Source organism: Trachypithecus francoisi, unplaced genomic scaffold (assembly GCF_009764315.1).
Source record: "Trachypithecus francoisi isolate TF-2019V2 unplaced genomic scaffold, Tfra_2.0 Lachesis_group2, whole genome shotgun sequence".
Lineage (NCBI taxonomy): Eukaryota > Metazoa > Chordata > Mammalia > Primates > Cercopithecidae > Trachypithecus > Trachypithecus francoisi.
This window is the reverse complement of record NW_022681465.1, coordinates 71,081,286-71,103,148: the sequence shown is the minus strand read 5'-3', so window position 1 is coordinate 71,103,148 and position 21,863 is coordinate 71,081,286. Positions and strand designations below refer to the sequence as shown.

The 21,863-nt window shown below is 38.1% G+C and overlaps 1 protein-coding gene across 4 annotated transcripts in view; it reads right to left on the bottom strand.

Annotated features, from left to right (window-relative positions):
* NIPBL (NIPBL cohesin loading factor) overlaps nucleotides 1–1,551 on the bottom strand; it is a 196,286-nt gene extending 194,735 nt beyond the window's left edge. For 2 of the 4 annotated variants that reach the window (XM_033179374.1, XM_033179378.1), the window contains exon 1: nucleotides 1,137–1,551. The gene's annotated coding sequence lies outside the window, so the exon portion shown is untranslated. The remainder of the gene's footprint in view (nucleotides 1–1,136) is intronic. The other 2 variants (XM_033179376.1, XM_033179375.1) reach the window with 2 other exon arrangements.
* Between the last annotated feature and the right edge of the window lie 20,312 nt (nucleotides 1,552–21,863).

Here is a 21,863-nt window from a genome sequence, read left to right as displayed (position 1 = left end):
TACAGATACATTTGACCTATTAAAATGACACCTCTCTCATTACACAGTCAAACATCATGGCACAAACAGCCAATGACAATCCTGGGACCTCAAGAAGAACTGCCCTGACATGAAAGGATGGCACCTTCTACAATTTTTTAACCTCCCAAGGATTTTAAGTATAACTTAATTTCTTCTTTTTTTGAAAAAGAAAAGAAAATTGGTTTTACCCGTATCTCAGTACAATTCTCAGAACACTTAAAAATCTTTGTATGCTCCTACACTTTTTGGTCAGGAAGTACCTGAGGTTTTTATGTATAGTCGTTTAAAACTGCCCTTACATAACGCATACAAATAGAAAGTGGCAGAGTAAACCTGTCAAGTACTTTATACTTGTCTTTGAATAAAAAGTCCATGTGCGACAACACACTGTCAAACAACAAGATAAAAGCTCTTGAGGAGGGGGAGATGTGCAGTGTCTACCACGGTATGGTTTTCTGTATTAAATATTCATGTAGACGATTTAATTCTTTAAAAAAGAAAATGAGTCTTTATGAACTTTCCAACGTCCAAACAAGTTTTAGAAAGAGAAAGAATTACCACTGGATCCGCGTCTGAGTATTTACGTTTGTCCCACTAACTGAAACTACTTCCTCCCTTCATGGGGTCACAGGGGGAAGAAGGGGGGTTGTTTGTTTCACTGGGACGTTCCCCACTCCCGGACCGGGAAAGTTGTAAATATGGGGACGATCAGGGCACATTTGCTGTTAGTTGTATTGTTTCCGCCTGCTCACTAGCTACGGCTCCTCTCCCGGGCGAGGCCTGTCACCGACCAGCAGTCGCTCCGCTCAGCCCGGAGCTCTCCTAATCCCCGAGCTCAAGTAGATTCCGCTGGCCCGCGGCCTGCACTCTCCGCCGGGCCTACGCCTCCCCGGCCGCCCGGCAGGAACCCAGTCCCCGCCACCGGAGCCGGCCGGGAGAGGGTACAAAACCACCGCCACCCAAGGCGGCTGCCACCAGAGAGGAGCGAACTCTAGACTCGCCTGTGGAAGAGACCTGGGGCCGCTAAGGAAACGGCGGGGAGGGGAGCGAGGAGGAGAGACGCTGAGGACCTGGCGCCGCCGCCGCCGCCGCCGAAATAAAGAGCAGGAATTTACCTGGGCGAATCGGCGTCTGAATCCAAGGGGAGGCCGAGGCCGCTGTGGCGAGAGACTATAATCCGGGCCGGGAGGGGGGGTGGCTACGGCTCCTCTTCCGTCTCCTCAGTGCGGGGAACATGTAGAGCCGGGGGGAGACCAGCCGAGAAGACAAATCGTTGCTTCTTCTTCCTCCTCCTCCTCCTTCTCCCACATAGAAACACTCACAAACACCCGACCAGGGGCCCGAGCTACCGGGGGGGCATCGCCGCGGGCCCGGGAACCAATCCTCCTGTCGGCGGGGGCGTCCCTCCCTGCGGCTTGGTGGTGTCGGGTGAGTCGGTACCGACGGAGGGAGGGGGGGGAGGGCGGGGGGAAGGAGCCCTGTGTGTGTCTCTCTCTCGTTCCGTCTCTCCCTCTCAGAACAAAATGCCGACCGGAAGTGCAGCTGCAGGAATGACTCCCTCCGCCGGCGCCAAACACTAACAACCACCCCCTCTTCCCCACTCCACTTCCGCCACCGCCGCCGCCGCCGCCGCCACCACTTGGGCTCGCGTCTTCGGCCGCGCCGCGCCTCGCAGCACCCGGGCCCAGCCGGGGCCAGCAGCCGGGCGGCGGCAGCTCTCCTCTACGCCCTTCCCCTCAGGGCGGCTGTGGATGTTGCCAGTATTGTCGATGCTTCAGAGCGACGTTTTCCCTGCGACACAGGCGGGCCGGCTCTCCTCTGTCTTTATTTTCCTGGAGGCCGACGGGAGCGGGGCCCGAGTTCGGTGGTGGTCGTGAGCGTGGGGGGCACTGAAGCCCAGACGGGCTCGCAGGTCGCCGACGGCGGCCGCTGGAGGCCGCGCTGGCTGTCCCAGGTCGTCGTTAGCTTTAGGGAGCCGATCTCCGGGCGGCCCCACAGAGGACGCCAGCGATTCGACGGTGATGATGCCCGTTTTAAATGGTGTCCCTGCAGCTGGGTGGATGGATGGATCGTACACCTTTCCTTTTGAGAGCCGGGACCTTACGCCCTACTGCGTATTGTTTCTGCGGAGTAAGAACGCAACCCTTGGAGGTGAAGACGACTCTCGGCTGGATTGAATTGGAATCGTGTTTGTGATGCGTTTATTTCTGGAAATAGGCGATCTCCGCTGCTCTTGCTTTTTGTCAGCAGAGGTTTGGGTTCTTCTCTAACCGTCGGGATAAAGGCCTGTAGGCGACGCTGCGCGAGCGAGAAGGTGGCCCGCGGCAGCCCTGGCGCCCCCCTCTAGGTGTGGGTGGAGCCGACCGCGCGGGGAGAACTGCCGGCCACGACTCAGCCACCGGCAACTGCGGGCGACCCGCGGGCCTGCGGCCGGCTAATTTCAAACATCGTTTTCCTCTTTAGGTTTGGAACACTGAGGCGCTGGACAAGGCTGGAATACAAAATGTGATTATACGTACAGTACTATGCTTGTTGTAGTTTTTAAATTGTAAAACAAGAAGTAACTCCATCGTTCCACAGTTCTCTATTAAGTTTGTGTAAATTAAAAGGGGGCTATTTTCGGTAAAAAGTGCAGTAGGTAAGCGGATTTTTATTCAACCGGGACGAAATTCTTGTTACGAATTGTGTTGTGTATTTGTGTGTGTACCAGTGCGCTAAAGTAAGTAGGAAAACTTGCTTAGATTATTCCTTTTGTCTGGGGCGGGAGGGGGGGGGCCAAGATCCTGTCACTCCTTTTCTTTAGGCCCTGCGAATGGCTTCAATTCTTGAGGGGAGTGAGCCAAATCCTTGACCGCGGCTGAAGTCCCCGCGCGCCTTTGGGGGTGGGGGCGGGCCTGCCCTGGCATCCTTGCGAGTAGGACTCTGCCCTCGTCGTTCCCTCTGCCAGGCTCTTCCCTGAGCGTCCATAGGGCTTGCTCCTTCACCTTCAGGATTTTGCTCACGTGTCACTTGGTGCTTCCGCCGCCACTTTTAAACTGAGCCCTAGCCCCCTTCTCATTTTATCCTTTGGACAGTCTACATATCCATACTTGTTTATCTTCTCTCTCCTTCCTCAGGGGAATGTAAGCTCTAAGAGGACAAGAGGTTGTGTTTTTCTGCACTGGTATTACGGCCAGCGCCTAGAATGCCACACTGTAGATGCGTAGTATGTGGTTAATGAATGAATGACGATTATAAGGGCCTTGACACTCCCCCATTTCTGTCTTTAATATGTACTTATATGCTACGGAGAGCTTTATAAAATATTTTTTTAAAGTTTATTACAGAATTCTATAAAAAGACATTGCTTCTAAACATTGGAAAGCCCTCTACAACACCAGAAACCCACAAACGCGGGATAAAATTTGTTTTTAGGCTTCTGTAAATGGGCATGTCCGAGGATAGTGCATCAAATGATCATATCTGTACTGGGCCGATTATCTTTGCTCTCCTGAGTCTCAAATTGCATTCTTCATCCTGTCCTCTGTCTTGCAAAATACATTAAAAGTGAGAATTTCGTTGGCTCAGACCAAATCCAGCACTATTGGAAAAGTTCATTCAGCAAGTATTTATCGGGCACAAATGGGTATCAGGCACCGGTAATTCAAAAGGTGTGTGTTTCTGAGGCTAGGAGGCCTTACATAAAGGATCACATATGGCTACTTTGGTTGCTACTCAGTTATGCTGTCAAGCAAAGCAAATGCTAGTGAGATTTATTTTTAGTTTTCTTCTGAAGAAAAGATTCAGTGAAAGCTGAGGTCAGGCTTAGTGTGGATATTTTAATTCACCATTTAGTTTGCTGTTTGCTTACACTTAAGGTAGCATTAGATATACTTAATCATGATTTTTGAGTATATAAAACGTGGGAAATTTTATTTCCTAGTGGCTGGAAAAATAGGCTTTTTAAATTAAAATAGGTAAATATATCAGTAAGCTAGAAGCTATGCAGTAAGGCTTTGGCTATGGTATTACAAATTTTCCTATTTCATGTATTGAATTTTTGGACAGGAAAAGATAGCCTTGATAGATATTTTATAACCATTAATACAATTAATTAAACATTGTTTAGTAAATCCAATAGTCTGTTCATTACTATTTTTCTCATTAATCTTCAGAACAGCTTTAAGTTAATACAGATGGCTCAGAATGTGTTTTTCACTCAGTTTCAAAATACTATTATTTCAGTTCACTAATAGAAGCACAATTATCTTCCTGTCTGCTTTCTTAAATGTTACTGGTAAACTAGTAATTTTGCATGTCCAGGTAACTGCAGCTGCTATGGTCAATCTACTTTGGAAAGTCTTGGCATTACTGTACCACTTAATTTAAAATTTTAAAGTTTTTTTAGTTTTTTCCCCTTCTTATTGAGGACTTATTAGGTGCTAATTAGCTTTATGCTAGGCATCTCATACATGGTGGTGAATGAAAGCACAACACTGCCTTTGAGGGCTTTAACTTGTATATAGTTTATACCATTTTTTTTCCAGATTACAGAATCAAAGAAATTGTTTCAATGTATATCATAGTATTTCACTATTAAATCAAATGGTATTTTGCTTGCATAAATTTAAGTATCCAAGTAGAGATCTTACATATAATCTGTTAATCTAATATTAGTGTTTTCTTCATTTCATTGTCTTGGGTTTTTTTTTTTTTTCTTAATAATTATTTCTCCCAATATCATCCATTTGTTTCGCTCTTACATTTTTAAGTCTTTTATGTTCCAAATCAGGTGACTTACATCCTTGACTTGTCCATTGAGGACAGTCCAATAACCCTTTATTCTGACTTTAAATTGCCTCCTTGCTTCAAGAACTGAGTTACATGACTCAAGTTTTCTTTGCTAGGAATATTCCTGGATAGTCTCATATGTATTCTTGATCAATGATTTGCAGAAGATTTGATTAAAAATTTTAAATGGATTTCAAGTATAAACTACCTGTACCAAATGTCATCTCCAGGAATTTCTACAACTGAAAAATTATGAATTGTTATTTTTATTGAAGAATATTTATATTTAAGATAAATGCAATTTGCTATAAAATGATAGAAATGAAAAATTTTAGAAAATCATTTTCTTCTCACTATTTTATGCCTGCCAGTTATCCTTTGTTAGTGATAAAATTGTCTCTTATGAGAACAAATTTGTTAAAGGTAGAAAAAAAAAACTGGTAGTGTATGTATGTTTTATAGATTACTTTAGACGCTACCAAAATTATTTCACATTTAGAATAATTAAATTGCTTTTAGGATGATGGATGACTTAAACTGGTGAAGAGTTAATTAAGGATATTGATTTTTAGGGCAGAGCTACAAAATTATCAAATCACTTAACACTGTAAATATGTTCCTGTTTCAGGTTTTCAAAGTAAATATCTTAATCAAATTTGGAAATAGTATTTATGGAGTTTATTCAACATAGTTTATCTATTTTGTTAAAATTATAGAAACGAATCGTTATTTTCCCATGGATGCCTTTTTTCATCTTGGCCTATTCTAGTCCTTTAAGAACAAGCTTTGTCCTTTCATTAATACTTCTCACCTATAATTACGAATTTTCTCTAAACTTGTAGATTTTATTATCCATGCCATCTATTTATAATCCTATGACACTCCTATATTGTTTATTATTTATTTGTTTATTTATTTATTTTTTGAGATGGAGTCTCACTCCGTCTCCCAGACTGGAGTGCAGTGGCGCGATCCCAGCTCACTGCAACCTCTGCCTCCCAGGTTCACGCCATGCTCCTGCCTCAGCCTCCCTAGTAGCTGGGACTATAGGCACCCACCACCATGCCCGGCTAATTTTTTGTACTTTTAGTAAAGACGGGGTTTCACCGTGTTAGCCAGGATGGTCTAGATCTCCTGACCTCGTGATCTGCCCACTTCGGCTGCCCAAAATGCTGGGATTATAGGCGTGAGCCACCGTGCCTGGCCTTATTGTTTATGTTTTTATGTATCTATGCCTTATGTTCCTAAATCAAAGTGATCAGTTCCATGTTATACTACAAGTTTCACTGTGTAATGCATAGAGAATTACACAGAGGGAAGGGCCTCAAAAAATGCACTTCTGAAATATTTAATGTAAAATTATTTAAGACCATAAAGTTTCATGAAAGCCTAATCTTCCTGGAACCTACACATACTCTGCATGTGAACCAGAGTTAAACTAGTCAAGTATTTTAATGCTGAACTAATCTGGAAAAACATCATTTAAAAAATGACTGTTTATGAAGGAAGAATACAAAATCTATTTAAAAACTTAAAACATCTAAAATAGGTATGAAGAGAGACTTATGGTGCTCATTTTAACAGCATTCTTGAGTAGGTTAGCTTGTAGTCAAAGCATCTGCTCCAGACCAGTGTTTTAAACTGTGGATTATAGTACCACTATGGATCATGAAATTAATTTATTGCATTATGACTAGCATTTTTAATTTAAGATATAGAAAAGAATAGAAAATAGAAGAGTACATCACAGATGGTAAAGGTATGTGTTTTTAAGTAAACATTTGTTCATGTGTATATGTGCTAGGTTACCTTGTAAAATATATTCCCTATTGTGGGTTACAGGCCAAAAATTGTGTTCGTTTTTGTTTTTAAAAGTCTACGCTTCAGATTTTCCTTAGAAAATGAGGAAAAAAGGAATGTTAGAAAGATCTGACTGCCTATGAACTAGTGAAGGATTTTAGAAGAAGTACTAGGATATTTTAGAGATCTGATATTGGCTTCAGAAAGGTAATCTTAAGGCGAAGGGTAGGCAATAAAGTATGTTGTTAGTAGAAATGTCAAATACGGTTAAAGTTGTGAGGAGGAATTATTTTCCTAGTGGACCTACATTTGTTGTGTGTAGATCTGTGACAATTATTGATCTGTTTTAGCACATTTTCCAATCTAAAACGTCCAGTACAGCACAATAATAAACATGGGGCAAAATATATGTTTGTTTCTATTTCTTCCCACTTTCCCTTCAATCTTAAAACAAGTGTTTATTAATAAGTCAGAGCAAAGCAGATTTCTATCTTTCACAGAGTAATTATCATAGGAATAAATGTACTCCCTGAAAATGGTGGAAACTCCTTTTTCCCTCCCAAAAACAAACTTTCAATAAGTGATTTCTCTCTAGCCAAAGTAAGTAATTTCTTAAATAGGTAACTCTCATTTGCCATCCAACTCATTCTATATACTTAAGATTCTATGTACTTAAATAAATGTACTTACACTTGTGTACAGGATTTAAAAGGGGGAAACTTAGGAAGAAAGGAATTGTGTATAGAATTTAAAAAGGAGGCATTATATTGCATAAGTAGAATGAAAAGTATCTAACCAGAAAGCAAATAAGGATTATATTATATGGAAATATTTTAATATAATTTAAATATTTCATTACTCTTTCACCTTATTTGCTATTTGGAGTTTTCAGTATTGTGATTTTGGCAAGTCTATTTAAGAGAGCATTAATAAAAATTTTGTTTTTCAGGCATGTGATGCCAAGTCCGTTTCCATTATAGATAAGTAAGGCCTAGGTTGGTTAAAACCTTAGCTAAACACAAAATTTGCTAGAGAATCAACATATAAGAAGCTCTAACTCGAAGCTTATTCACCCCAAATATTTCATCAAAGTAATACATACTCTATTGAACTAAGAAAGGAATTATATTACTAACCAGCAGAGGGAGCCAAGTCAATCATGAAAGGTAGGAGTATAAAGGAACATCATATGACTTCCTGTTTTGAATGTAACTGTAAGGCCCCTGCTCACTTTTTGAGTTTACCAAAAAGACAATCATAAGGAGAGAAAGGCGACCAATGTATCAAATAAGGATAGAGTGACATAACTCAGAATTACCTTGCAGGAAATAAATTGGAAGAAAAATCAAATGTAGAAATATACAAGTGAAATGTCTCAGTGAAATGTTTCCATCTTATAACCCAAGATGGAAAAACCGTGGAAAACAGTACCTTAGTGCCATGATGAATGCTAGCCAAATGTAACAGTGAATATTTCCTAATAATTCCATTTTCGGCCGGGCGCGGTGGCTCAAGCCTGTAATCCCAGCACTTTGGGAGGCCGAGACGGGCGGATCACGAGGTCAGGAGATCGAGACCATCCTGGCTAACCCGGTGAAACCCCGTCTCTACTAAAAAATACAAAAAAAAATCTAGCCGGGCGAGGTGGCGGGCGCCTGTAGTCCCAGCTACTCGGGAAGCTGAGGCAGGAGAATGGCGTAAACCCGGGAGGCAGAGCGTGCAGTGAGCTGAGATCCGGCCACTGCACTCCAGCCTGGGCGACAGAGCGAGACTCCGTCTCAAAAAAAAAAAAAATAATAATAATAATAATTCCATTTTCACTTAAAGTTGAAATTAGGCCATAAATAGACACATTTTAAAACTATAAAGTTTGTACAAATATCTAGATTGTACATCAAATTTATGTGCATTTAATCTAAGAAACAAGGGATAAAATTTAATAAAAATTATGGTGAAGTAATAAGGACAAGATTTTTCAGTTTAAAATTAGAGAACAGAATTGTTTCCGCTACTGTTTATTAACACAACAAACAAAGTAATATCTGTGTTGTGAGAGATGTTTGTAGGAATCTAGTAGCTAAGTGATTATGTCAGCTTATTTAATTTTGTCTAAGAACTTTAAAATGCCTGATAGAATGGGTGCATATTGAATGAATAGATGTGATCTATTTATTATTTGAAGTAAAACTATAAGAGCTGAGGGTTAGCTAACTGCATCAAAATAAAAAATGTAAAGACCCAAACATGTTTAGTTAAATAACCAAATGAATTAGCTAGTTTAGCTCCTTACTCGTTTCAAGGTTTGTGGAAACATACCATATATACTTTTATTCATGTGTTTATTCCTTCCAAAAATGTACTTCTTAAGCACTATCTCCATAGGACATGGAGCATATCTTCATTATTAAGTAGACAAACTTCTTAAATTTTGTTGAAAGATTTAATTTCATTGATATATGAACAGTCATACAAATTCAATATGCAACCAGTGATTTCAAGAAAGTGATTCATAGAAGCAAATCATTTATGGGACTAGACTGCCTTTGTAGGACTAACAAATTAGGCACAAGAATAGAAATATAGTTTAATAGTCATGCAGCTGGAGGCTACAAGATTCTGACCCTTCTGAAACTGCTTCTAAGATCAGTGCTTGAGATATTCTGCAGACCCTTCACTTGATGGATCAGCTGGCACCACCCAGATCAATAAACTGGCTCATCTGATCTTGTGGCCCTCCACCCAGGAAGTAACTGAGAGCAAGAGGACAGCTTCAATTCCCTATGATTTCATCTCTAACCCAACCAATCAGCACTCTCGATTCACTTGCCTTCCCCCACCCACCAAATTATCCTTAAAAACTGATCCCCAATGGTCAAGGAGACTGATTTGAGTTATAATAAAACTCCAATCCCCAGCCAAAAAAAAGCAAATTATTTGATTTTGAGTACTAGAAAGTAGACTGTAAACTTCCTGAAGGGTATATTCTTTTATAATGCTATATTATCCTGGCATTATTTTATATATTCTCATCTGGCATCAAGTCAATTAATCACAGTGATGATATCCAAGATGTACAGCTCATCAGTCCTAGAGACTTTTTTTTGTTTAAGACAGAGTCTCACTCTGTCACCCAGGCTGGAGTGCAGTGGCACGATCTCCCCCGCCTTGGCCTGGGAAAGTGCTGGGATTACAGGCCTGAGCAAAGGCGTCCGGCCTGGAGACATTGTAATACCAAAGAAACCTCAGTGCAACCAGTGTTACTACTTCTAATTATTTGTTTCCTTTACACACGAGTTGTGATGAATGTGGGCTATTAGAACTGCATAAACAGCCTAAGCTTTTAAATGTTTCCACCCATGAAAAATAGCTGTTATGAACTTAAAAAATTAAATTAATGAAGGGGCAATAGCTTTACCATGAACTATTCTTTATTGATAAGCATAATAATGGGATAACTCATGTCCAAGTCCAATAAAAACTAGTAACCTTGTCACCAAAGTCAACATTTCAGAATCTATGATATGTAGTATAGGTATTCCTGTTTTATCTAGTTTTCATTTAACAATCTAAAAGATTCTGGCCGGCACAGTGGCTCACGCCTGTAATTCCAGCACTTTGGGAGGCCGAGGCAGGCACATCATGAGGTCAGGAGATCCAGACCATCCTGGCTAACACAGTGAAACCCCGTCTCTAATAAAAATATAAAAAATTTAGCCGGGCGAGGTGGTGGGTGCCTGTAGTACCAGCTACTAGGGAGGCTGAGGCAGGAGAATGGCGTGAACCCAGAAGGTGGAGCTTGCAGTGAGCCGAGATCGCTCCACTGCACTCCAGCCTGGGCAACAGAGAGAGACTCCATCTCAAAAAAAAAAAAAAAAAAAAAAGAAGAAGATTCTGACTAACAATAAACTTAAAAACCAAACAAAGGCTGGTGAGAAAATAGCTCATGTCTTATTCTTATTCCAGAGTAAGGAATGGTGACAGATTAGGAAAAGCATCAAAAAAGTGACTTCCAGTGAACAAAATCAGGAGGTTTGAGTAAATAATTTCTCTTTTGCTAAAAAATTAAATATAAAAGTTTAGTCAGGAATTGGTACCCACACATGAATACTGCTTTTAACATTTTTCTTTAGACATTTGAAATATTTTATTTTCTCTTTTAAAAAAAAGGCACCAAAACCAAAATTTAATAGCAATGTTTCTGATTTATCAGCTTCTTTCCATCTTACACTGTCGAATTCTGTACTGCTTCTAAAGCACCTATAATTAACTCTACAAAAGCTGTACAATTAACACTCAGCATTGCTTTCTTCCTAATTCTAACATCAACATTCATCAGCTTTCTCCAATACAGTCAAATGATTCCTTGTAATCATATCTAGCCAAATGATGTAACTTTTGCTTGATGTATGGGAAAATAGCTTACATTATGAATTTAGAAGAGCTATAGTAGTATTTGACAATATAGATGGAAAAGTATTTTTAATTTAAAGAACATATTGCACATCTTTCAGAATTTCTGTAAAAACTTTTGAATGTCCATTTTGGCTAGGAGCTTAGAAATGGTCATGCTTAAGTTTAATTTTGTGTTTAAATCTTTTGGATTTTCATTCTGTACACAATATTGCTATAAAACATCATAGTTGTGAAATCTGGCTCTTTAAGCGATGCTCACCAGAAAACTGGTTTGAAAACTATTCTGACTACAATGTAGCTATTATACTCACTGATAAGAATTTAGTATGCCTCTGAATATAAGTAAGTCTCTAATTCCCTATTTTTTTGAATATTACTATATTCTAAGAGTATCAGAGTATGAGCTTTTTAAAGGAATTTTGAATTAGCATATACACATTGACAGATAACATTCTTAGGTGGGGCGTGGTGGCTCAAACCTATAATTTCAGCACTTTGGGAGGCCGAGGTGGGTAGATCACTTGAGGTCACGAGTTGAGACCAGCCTGGGCAACAAGGTGAAACCCCATCTCTACTAACAATACAATAATTAGCCAGGTGTGGTGGAGCACGCCTGTAATCCCAGTTACTTGGGAGGCTGAGGAACGAGAATTGCTTGAACCTGGGAGGCAGATATTATCCCACACTCAACAAATAAATATGAAAGAACTTTACATACACGATAATATGATAAAATTTGCATTTTAGAATAGCTCTACAATTAACAATAAAAAAAAAAGTACCTATAACATTACCCCACAAAAGGGATAAGGTGTGGTGAACTTGGAAATTTCCCACACTCAACAAATAAATATGAAAGAACTTTACATACAGGATAATATCATGATAAAATTTGCATTTTAGAATAGCTCTACAATTAACAATAAAAAAAGTACCTATAATATTACCCCACAAAAGGGATAAGGTGTGGTGAACTTGGAAATTTCAATTTAGAAACATGTATTGAGCTGTAAAAATGTTCATATTCATTGACATAATACTTTCTCATCCGGACTCTTGAGGTGGCTATACATTGCTTTTGTAATTTCAATTAAAACAGAAGCTTGGGCAAGTGACTGAAGGAAAGATGGGATGTAAGAGAGGGTGGAGAAAGGTGAATCAAAGAGAAAGTTAATGTAATCAGTCAAGTGATTTAATCATTTATTTTAAGTAGCAAATTCTCCTTGACAATAATACTTTCAACTTAATAATACTTTCAACCCACATCTAGAAAGCTTACAGCAAACTTTCCAAGTAATTTGTCTGTTCTCGCCCCAAGGTGCAACTCCAATGCAACCCATGCTTGCTAACCATTCTTGCTGCTTCACTTTCATCACTCCTTCTTAACATATTTGTCTTACTACCAATCTTCTCATAATATCTATCCACTCACCATTGGTTCCTACCATCACCACACATTTTGGTTCCTTTAAATCAAGGTTAATATAGTCTTGATTGTTCATGTCACCTAGTGGCAAGACAGAAACTAGCATGACAGGGTGGAAGTGAAGATTATGCCATATTTCAGAGGTTTGCATGTTTTCCAGTAGTGAATCACAACTATCAGAAATCCGTATGTATGTGGGCCACATACATTTTAAATTATAACAATAGTAGAATTATAACCTATTAGCTATTCAAAAGTATTTAGTTTTTGGCTGAGGACAGTGGCTCATGCCTGTAATCCCAGCAATTTGGAAGGCTGAGGTGGTAGGATTGCTTGAGTCCAGCGGTTCAAGACCAGACTGGGCAACATAGTGAGACCCCCATCTCTAAAATTAATTTTTTTTTTAATTGTCCAGGTGTGGTGGTGTGGACCTTTTGTCCTAGCTACTTGAGAGGCTGAAGTGGGAGGATCGCTTGAGCCTGGGAGGTAGAGGCTACAGTGAGTCATGATGGCACCACTGCAGTCCAGCCTGGGTGACAGAGTGAGAGCCTATCTCAACAACCAGAAAAAGTGTTTAGTTTTACAGTATTACAAAGTAGTGTCACATTAGTTTAATGAGTTTTATTTATAAAAAGATTTAAAATTATGGACCTAGTACTAGCCTTCAAGTAATTTTGAAGTCAGTGAGAATACTGGTATATAATAGATCAAACTTTGTTCAAGAACCAAAGGCTATTGTTCAACCAAAGGTGCTGAGACAACTGGGTAGCCACATGCAAAAGACTAGGATCCTTACCTCACATCATTTTGCAAAAATTAGCTCAAAATGGATCAATGACCTAAATGTAAGAGAAAAACTATAAAACTCTCAGAAAAAAACATAAGGATGAATTTGTATAACCTTGGATTTAACAGAATTCTTAGCTATGACACCAAAAACACAAGCCCTCAGAAGCAAACAAACAAAAACACCATAAATTGGACTTCATCAAAATTGAAAACCTTAGTGGTTCAAGAGACACCATCAAGAAAGTAAAAAAAAATCCACAGAACAGGAAAGATATTTGCAAATCATGCATCTGATAAGGGATCTATGTCTATAATATATAACGAACTCTTAAACGCAATAAAAACCCCACTTAAAATGGGCAATGAATCTAAATAGACATTTCTCCAAACAAGAAATGCAAATTGCCAATAAGTACATGAAAAGATGCTTAACATCACCAGAGAAAAGCAAATAAACTACAAGGCTTTCATTCTTCACTTACAAGGTTTGGTTCTCACTATGATAGCCAGAATTAAAAAGACAACAACAATTATTAGCAAAGATACAGAGGAAAACTGCAATCCTTATGCATTCTGATAGGAGTGTAAAATGGTGCGCCACTTTGGAAAACAGTCTGGCAGGTCCTCAAGTGATTAAACATCTAGTTACTATATGACCCAGCAATTCTGTTTCTAGGTATATACTCAAGAGAAATGAAAACGTATGTCCACACATAAACTTGTGCACATTTGTTTATAGAAGCGTTATTCAGAATCACCAAAAGGTGGGAACAACCCAAATGTCCCTCAACTGACAAATGCATAAACAAAATATGGTATCCATATAATGGTATATTATGTGGCCATATAAAAGAATGAAGTACTGATACATGCTGCAACATGAGTGGATCCTGAAATCATTATGTTAAGTGAAGGAAGCTAGTCACAAAAGACCATATGCTATATGATTGCATTCAAATGAATGGAATATGGAAATCTATGCAGACAGAAAGTAGATTACTGGCTGTTTAAAGCCGAGGGTGGGAGCATGGGTGGGCAGGGGAATAGCTAAAGGGCATAGAGTTTCTTTCTGAGGTAATGAAAATGCTCTGAAATTGACTGTAGTGATGATTGCACATATCTGTGAATACACTAAAAACCACTGAATCGTACACTTTAAATGGGTGAATTGTATGGTATGTGAATTCTATTTCAGTGAAACTGTTAAAAAAAAAAAAAAGGCAGGGGGAACTGAATATAGACAGGGCCCATCTCAATTCCCAGTCCAGGTTTATATTATTGAAAATGGTCCTTAGATTTTATTTCCATAGTTTCAGGAAAGAAAATATACATTAAAAGAGTTGGAAGACTCTAATGTTGCAAGAATTTGACTACAGAGCCAGAAATTTCAGAATAGTAATATATGATGTATATGTTCATTAAAAAAATCCTAGAGATTCTATGGGTTTGCTTTTAGCTCAATCAATTCCTCTTGAAGTAGAGCCATGTTGACAAGGCAGATGCTTACAAAATTCAAACACATCACTCTAAAGTCAGCTGCAGAAACTTAAAGCATAATTCATGCTAATGAAAACTAGTGAATGTTTTTTGAAATTCAGATTTTATTTCTACCAAATAGCTCAGCTGTTCTTCAAATTCTGTGATTCCATTTAGCACAGGACAGTTCTGATACAGGACATGAATGCACACACCAAGTAACATCTACCCACTCCCTAGGTACTGGTATTGATATTAATAACTATAGTTCCTTCACAGACTCATCCATTCTCTTATTTTTTTCTCTACAGTCTCAAGTTCAGTGTATTCAGATATCTTGCTTGCAACATCAAACAGAAAATATAATCATGTTAGCTATTTGGGCTCAAAGAAGGATCCCTTTAATTACCAAAAGTTTTATATCTGAGATAGCATCATTGTAGCTTTCTTCAACAAGCTTCCACAATGTTGTCACCTTATTGCATTAAAATAAACTAAATCTATTGCATTTACAATAACAACAGTAACAACAAAGTACTTAGAATAATTCTTACAAGAGGCCTGGCATCATGGTTCACACCTGTAATCCCAGCACTTTGGGAGGCCGAGGCAGGTGGATCACTTGAGGTCAGCGGTCTAGACCAGCCTGGCCAACATGGTGAAACCCTGTCTCTACTAAAAATACAAAAAATAGCTGGGCGTAGTGGCACACGTCTGTAATCCCAGCTACTCAGGAGGCTGAGGCATGATAATTGCTTGAATCTGGGAGGCAGTGAGCTGAGATTGCTCAATCTTAAAAAAAAAAAAAAAAAGAATGATTTTAACAAGAATATGTGATATCTATATAAAGAAATGAATAAAACTTTATACTGAGAGCTATAAAAATTAAAAGAGAACTTCTCAATTTCTAGGGTTTTTTCTTAGCAATTGAAAAAAGATTCTAAACTTCATATGGAATAATAGGTGGAAACAGACAAATATTTTGTTTGTTTGTTTTAGAGACAGGGTCTTGCTCTGTTGCCCATGCTGAAGTGCAGTGGCATGATCATAGCTCACTGCAACCTTGAAATCTTAAGCTCAAGCAATCTTCCTGCCTCTGCCTCCTGAATAGTTTGGACTACAGGCACATAACGCCACCCCTGGATAATTTTTTTTTTTTTGGTGGATACAGGTCTTACTGTGTTGCCCAAGCTCGTCTTGAACTCCTGGCCTCAAGCAGTCCTCCTGCCTCAGCCTCCCAAAGTGCTAGGATTACAGGCATGAGCCACAATGCCCAGCCAACAAAGATATTTTTAAAAAGAAGAGTTTTGGTGGAGTGTATTCACCCTCTAAATATTGAAATACATTGTAAAACTAAAATGGTTGCAACGTATTTGCCATAGAAATGTAGAGATAGTTGGAAGAAACTCCAGTATGTCATAAGCCAAGGATGAATGATAGCCTGTTTAACAAATGATATTGGGAAATGGCTTTTTGTGAATCCAGTTTTGTTGAAGCCAGAAATCTAGAGGTCTTTCTTAATACCTCTCTCCCTTGTCCCCTGACCAGTACCCCACCCATTCAATCAATCACCAAATATTACTCATTTTGTCATGTAAATATCCATAAAATCTGCCTACTTCTGTCTCCAGCAACACCAACTTAGTCATCAATTATTATTCATAGCCAGAAATAGCTACCATCATCTTGCCTATGTTACTATAATAGCTTACAGGCTTCTGCCATCCACAAAGACACTCATCCCCCCAACTCTTTCTTCTGCTTCCATAGTGATCTTTTCCAAACATAAATTTGATCATGTAAGCCTGCTGTTAAAATCTTTAAATAGTTCTCATTACTCTTAAGATAAAGATTAAAATTCTTAATAAGTCACAAGACTCTGCCTGGTGTATCCTTGCCTGCTTCTCCAGTCTCGTCTTTCAGTTATCTCCACCTTGCAGTCCAACACCAGCCACTCTGCCCCTCTTTCTAATACTTTAAATGGTATCATGCTCCCTGCTGCCAAGGAACCCACATTTCCTTTCATTCTGGGCACTTATCTCAGTTTATATTTGTACATTATTGGTGTGATTATTTGATTTATGTCTGTCTTCACTCCCTAAACTGTAAATTCCACTAGAGCAAGGACTATGTTTGGTTTATCAGCACCTAATAGAATATGTACTTAATAAATATCCACTGAATGAATCATTGAACAAATAAATGAATGCAAAACTGCTATCTCACATTACATCCACTAAAGTGTAGTGCAGATGAAATTCTAAATTTTAAATGTAAAAGCAAAATTAGTCCATCATGAAAAATTATAGGTTATTCAGGTAAGTTAATAAAACTTGGATGTGAACAGCCTTAAAATATTTTGGAGGGACTCATAGGAAAATGATGTACTACTTCTAATTGCAAAGAAATAAAAACTTAAATGTCTAACAATTGAATGCTTGTTTTTAAATATATATATGTTTTAAATGATATTAGATTATAGGAGAAAAAGCACATATGGTATAGAAAATCAGAAAAAAAATACGTCATAGTGCCAATTTTGTTATTTAAAAAATCGGTTAGAAAGAAATACACCAAAATGTTCTCTCTGAAAGATGGGTTTGAAAGTAATTAATTTCTCTTCCTCATACTTTCTTTTATCCAAACTTTTTATAGTTGATCAGGAACAACCAACTAAAAGATACACACTTTTAATATTATTAAAGAATTACTCTGAAATATTGCTAAGTCCAGACAGATCATTTCATCAAACTTTTATGGAATGGCATTTTCCCATGCTTTATAAGCTATTCAGAAGTTAAACGTCGTTAAAAATTATCCAATTCATTTTATTAGCCTAATAGAATTCTGAGACTAAAATGTAACCAAAAAATTATTAAAATGAAAACCAAAGAAAATTTTCAATTAAATACTAAAAATCTCAATTCAACAGTAAGTTAAGGAATATACCATAATAATTAAGCTCATAATATAATTGCCAACATGTGAACCCATTACTATAATATAAATACATCATATCAGTCAGTGAAATCAGGAAACACATAGGATCATTTCAACAGATGCCCAAAAGGTGTTCAACATTCATCTGATATAAAATCTCCCGGCAGGGCTCGGTAGCTCACGCCTGTAATCCCAGCACTTTGGGAGGCCAAGGCGGGCGGATCACGAGGTCAGGAGATCGAGACCATCCTGGCTAACACGGTGAAACCCCATCTCTACTAAAAAAATACAAAAAAAAAAAACTATCCGGGCGATGTGGCGGGCGCCTGTAGTCCCAGTTACTTGGGAGGCTGAGGCAGGAGAATGGCGTAAACCCGGGAGGCGGAGCTTGCAGTGAGCTGAGATCTGGCCACTGAACTCCAGCCTGGGCGACAGAGCGAGACTCGGTCTCAAAAAAAAAAGCGGGAGTGGTGGCGGGCGCCTGTAGAGGCCGAAGCAGGAGAATGGCGTGAACCCGGGAGGCGGAACTTGCAGTGAGCCAAGATCGCGCCATTGCACTCTAGCCTGGGCGACACAACTAGACTCCGTCTCAAAAAAAAAAAAAAATTCTCGTAAAGAAAGACGGTGGGATGGAAAATTATTCAATAAATGGTGCTGTGAAAACTGACTGAACATTTGGGAAAACCTATTTAGTGTCTCACTCCTCATCTACCAAATCCCAAGCACTTTTAGAGTTAAAAATCAGCAGTACACATCTAGAATAAAAGATAAGAGATTTATATCAAATTGTTGAATGACTAAAGATTTCAAAGCTTTAAAAAATATGAAAAAAATTTTATAAAGACAAAATATAAATTAAGTTATAATCACAATTATAGACCAAAGAATCCAGCATTTCTTGAATTAATTATCAAATATAATCTAAATTCTAACTGGAAAATTGATCCTAGTGGGATAAAATATGCAGACTTTTATAAGAAGTAATAACTGGAGACTTTCTTCACTTGTTCCTTAGTTTGTGTAGGACTTAATATATTAAATATATTAATATATTTTACACTTTAAAAAAATCCATTCCCCTAACTATTCTTGTAGTTTCAGCAGCAATACAGTGCTTGGTTAGGCACTCTATAAATGTGTTTCGAATGAATGACACTCCCCTCCCCACAAAATATTCATATTTCATTAGAAATGTAAGGTTTCTGGTTTTTATTTTCCTCTCATATACTATCAGGGCAAGAAATAACCTATAGATTGGAATAAAACATAGGGATAAAACCCATGGACTATAAAATGAGATAGGACTTACTGACATTACACTTTTTGGAAAATCACTGACTTTTTTACAAACAAATTGACAACACGATATTGTGTGTACCAAATCTACTTTAAGACGATTTAACTAGACTGAGTCACTATACCACTATTTCCCAAATTATCTCACAGGACATTAATCTTGCAAAATGATCCAGAAATAAAGAATTCTTTGGCCATATTCTTCCATTTGAAGATTTATCATGCATATCAACATATTAATGTTCCTCAATGAAAAAATCTGTTAAATTTTGTTTAGCCTATTTTTTATCATGAAATCCTGTTATCACATAACCTCTATTAATATCCTGTGGAAATGTCTTTCTGTGGAAAATCACATTACCTAATTTCAAATTGAACTGATAATTAATTAATTGTTCAAATGTTTTGATTATGGAATTAATAGACACTGTTCAAAATTTGTTTTCTAACTAAACCCAAACAGGTCCACATTCTCTACATAGTCTCTGAGTTTACATTCTTTGAGTTTTTGTTATGCAAAGAAGTTTCTATTTATTTATTTATTTATTTTGAGATGGACTGTTGCTGTTTCGCCCAGGCTGGAGTCAAGTGGTGCCATCTCGGCTCACTGGAACCTCAGTCTTCCGGGTTCAAGCAATTCTCTTGCCTCAGCCTCCTGATTAGCTGGGATTACAGGTGCCCGCCACCACACCTGGCTAATTTTTGAATTTTTAGTAGAGATGGGGTTTCACCGTGTTGGCCAGGCTGGTCTCAGAGTCCTGACCTCAGGTGGTCCACCCGCCTTGGCCTCCCAAAGTGTTAGGATTGCAGGCCTCAGCTACCGCATCCGGCCAGAAGTTCCTGTTTTATAAGTCAACATATTTAACAATTACCTTTATCTTTTCAATACTTTTAACAATTTAAACCTTTAAGTTTTAAAGGTAATGTGCAAAATAAGTAATTTATATGGGTAAAATCAACAAGATTTTTAAAAAACATGAAGTGGCAGGATTTATATGGAAGAAGAAATACAATATTGCAGGAATAGGTCAAATAGAAGCAAATTTTACACCTAAAATATTATATTATTTTTATGTGTAGGCTTTGCTATTGTTAATTTGAAATTTCATTTCTATGTAAAATAATTTCATGAAAAACAAATATTGAAAATGTAGATTTAAATAAGTAATTGATATGACTTGAGATGGTAATCACGAGTATCAGCACTTAATCAGAAACCTACTTGTGCTAGAAGAGTAGACATCCTACTGTAAAATGAGTTGTCTCTGAGTAATTTTGTTATTATGTTAACTTAATTTTAATGTTATTAAGTCATAATGAGTGTTTTAGTTTATTTTTATTTTTCTCTTTTTTTACTATTTGCATTTTCTAACTTCTCTGTAATAAATATAAATCACATTGATAATAAGGAAAAAATTACAAGTTTTCATTTAAAAAATCATTTATGTAGAAAGCTAAAACAGAAAGGTTGCAAACATTTCAGGCAAAAAGAGCAAGGCTAGTTATAGACCAAATTGTGAAAAAGGCAGTTTACCTCCAGCACTCTCCCTTTCTCCACTCTGTTACTTCCTTCTTCCTCCAGTTACTGTGTGCCTTCATGACTAACCTAACTACTTACCAGCCCCACTCCCTCTTCCCACCACCATCTCAGTTTGACCCCTCAGGCGTACAACATTCATTGCTCTCTTCCCCAATCTGACACTTCCTCTTCTGCTAATTGCCAAATGATAAATGAACTTAGAACAATTATAAGCAGAATTAAAGTTCCTTCCTATTAGTTTGCTACTCTTGACATAAGAAACCAATATAAACTAGCATCAAATATAGATTGACATGAATCACACACACACACCCACACATACACATGCACACACACTATCAATAGACCTTACAGAATCATCTGGATGAAAAGAAGGAAAGATCTGGACAGTATTAGAACTGTATTATTGCTCTTAATCACCTTTGATGAAGCCTTCACCAGTTCCCCAGTGAGAAGTAATTGAGATTAACATGGAAACCACACTCAGTATTACTTGTACTTTGCATATTTATATATACACAATATTAGCTATTTTTTTATCATAGAGTTTACTATGGAGTTCAGTAATTCCCAATTAAATCATTGTATTTTATTACAAAGGTTGAAGTTAAAAGAACTCCTTCAGGCACTATTAAAGATAAGGTAAATCCAAAGATTGTATACCCTGGGATGGCACCTCACATGGATATTTGCCTCTTTATATATGTTGCCTACTCCAAAACCAGTACTTCTGGATTAGACACGTCACTTTTACTGGGTGTTAGGCTACCTGAAAGTATCAGATAAGAGTACTGAGAGGAGGACCTGAAAATTTTAGCTTTTCATTTACTCAGAGATACTTGGGAGATAATGCACATAATGGTTAAGAATGTGGATTTCACTTAACTTTCTAAATCCCAGTTCCCTCACCTATAAATTAGAAATTATAGTTGTGGATCAGGAGTGGTGGCCTCATGCCTATAATCCCAGCACTTTGTGGGGACCAAGGTGGGAAGATCGCTTGAGGCCAGGAGTTCAAGATGAGCCTGGGCAATATAGTCAGATCCTGTCTCTAAAAAAAAACAAAAAAAACAAAAAACAAAAAACAAACAAACAAACAAAAAAACTAGCTGGGCTTGGTGGCACATACCTGTAGTCTTAGCTACTTGGGAGGCTGAGGCGGGAGGATTGCTTTAGTCTAGGAATTCAAGAACATGATCTTGCCACTGCATTCCACCCTGGGCAACAGAAAGACCCCATCTCTAAAAGATAAATGAATAAAATAAACATTTTCAAAAAGAAATTATAGTTGTGGCTAACTCATATGACTAAGGGTAAGAATTAAAGGAGACAATTCTTGTAAAGTTTTACCACAGCATCTGGCACATAATTAATTCTAAATAAATATTTGTT